The sequence below is a fragment of the Colobus angolensis genome, unplaced genomic scaffold, assembly GCF_000951035.1.
Source record: "Colobus angolensis palliatus isolate OR3802 unplaced genomic scaffold, Cang.pa_1.0 Scaffold84, whole genome shotgun sequence".
Taxonomy (NCBI): Eukaryota; Metazoa; Chordata; class Mammalia; order Primates; family Cercopithecidae; genus Colobus; species Colobus angolensis.
In genome coordinates, this window is record NW_012122265.1 from 3,942,480 (window position 1) to 3,944,257 (window position 1,778).

Sequence of the window (1,778 nt, forward strand, 5' to 3'; positions counted from 1 at the left end):
TTTAGTCTGGGATTTCAATACACATATGTAGCTTTTCACAGTTTGCTTAATGCTTGACCACTACAAGTAGAACGTGGAAACCTTACCACCATATAGATTGCTTTATTCTCTCCCTTTTATGGTGTAGCTATCACGTGTATTAAACCCACCTATATTGAAGGTAGTGTCATAAAATATAATAATGTTTACTTCAACCACCATACATATTTTCAAGAATGTAAGAAGTGAAGTATAGTCTATTAAAAGATATTGCCCATTTTGTCTGTACTTCCTTTATTCCCGACTTTCAAAGGTTCTCTTTGGTTTCATGTACATTCCATTCCAAGCATTATCTTTGGCACTCCTCTTAAAGTTGGCCTGCTGGCCACAGATATTCTTGATTTTGCTTCATCTAAAAATGTCTTGATTTAACCTTTATTCCTGAAGGATATTTTCGCTGGGTATAGAATCCTGCAGTTGCAGTATTTTAAAAATACTGTTCCACTTCCTTCTGACCTCCATGATTCAGAGGAGGAATCTGCAGTCATTCCCATGGTTGTTCTTCTGTATGAAATGTGTCATTTTTCTCTAGCTGCTTTCAGTGTATATTTTTTTCATGTTTAGTCTTCAGCAATTTGATTTTGACATGTCTGGGAATGGATTTTTTTAGCTAATCCTGCTTAGGATGCATAGAGCTTCTTGAATTCATTAAGTTTATGTGCTTTTCTCTCCCACTTGTTCAGATTGGATAATTTCTAAGGATCTGTCTTCACGGTCACTATTTTTTGCTCTGTCTTCTCTACATTCTGCTTTTGACACATCTAGTAATTTTTTTTTTCATTTACATTGTTTCCCTTGAGAGGTGGCGTATTTCTAGTTCTTGGTATGCCGAGTAAATGAAGCCTGTGTCATGGACGTTTGGAATATTTTGTTAAGATACTCTGGGTCTTGATTAAACCTGATGGAAAAGGTTAACTTGAGCACTTGGTTGAGATCAAGTCCCAAATCCTTTTATAGGACTTTTATGAGTTGTGTTTCCAGTGTCAAATGAGCTTTGAAACCCTTTGCTTGCAATTGAGATCTGCCCCCACGTGTGCACAGACACTGGCCAAGCTTGGAGATGGTGGTGGTTTTTATCTCTTAGTTCTTTTCTCAATATCACTGATACGCTGTTTAAGGTCAGATCCACCTGTGCACAACTTGGAGCTGAGCCTAGAAGTTCATCCACCGCTTCACGTGATCCCTGTTCTGCTCCCTCCTTACTACAGTCTTCCTGACATTTTCCATGTCCATGGAGACCCCTTTATCAGGCTTGTGGATGAAAAACTGGGACCTTAATTTCCCTGCTTTGCCATAAACTTACTGCACATGGATCTTCATCTATGGTCAAGTGGCAGAAAAAGAGAGGCCAAAAGCAAAGGAGATTCCTCCATGTATGTGGACCACAGCTCCTCTGGCCAGAAAGAAGGATCCCCCTCCTCCAGAGTTTTAGGTGCCTGCCCAGCCTCCATCACCATAGGATTACCTGAGGCTGTGGATGGGAGAAAATGCAATAAAGAATGAAAGGGAAGATCTCCCATGCTCTCTGAACCCTGGGGCTCCCTTTTCTTGAAGCTCTTTTTATCCACACTTGTTATTCACATGTGACTTTCAGGCTACCTTTGAGTCCCAGCCAAGTGATCCCCCAAGGGAAAAAATGCGAAACTCACAACTTCTTTTTTTTATTATTGTACTTTGAGTTCTAGGGTACATGTGCACAACATGCAGGTTTGTTACATATGTATACATGTGCCATGTTG

At 40.0% G+C, this 1,778-nt stretch overlaps 1 protein-coding gene across 1 annotated transcript in view; it reads left to right on the forward strand.

Annotated features, from left to right (window-relative positions):
- The window catches only part of SHANK2 (SH3 and multiple ankyrin repeat domains 2), a 688,546-nt gene that overhangs the window by 394,653 nt on the left and 292,115 nt on the right, over positions 1–1,778 (forward strand). The window lies entirely within an intron of this gene.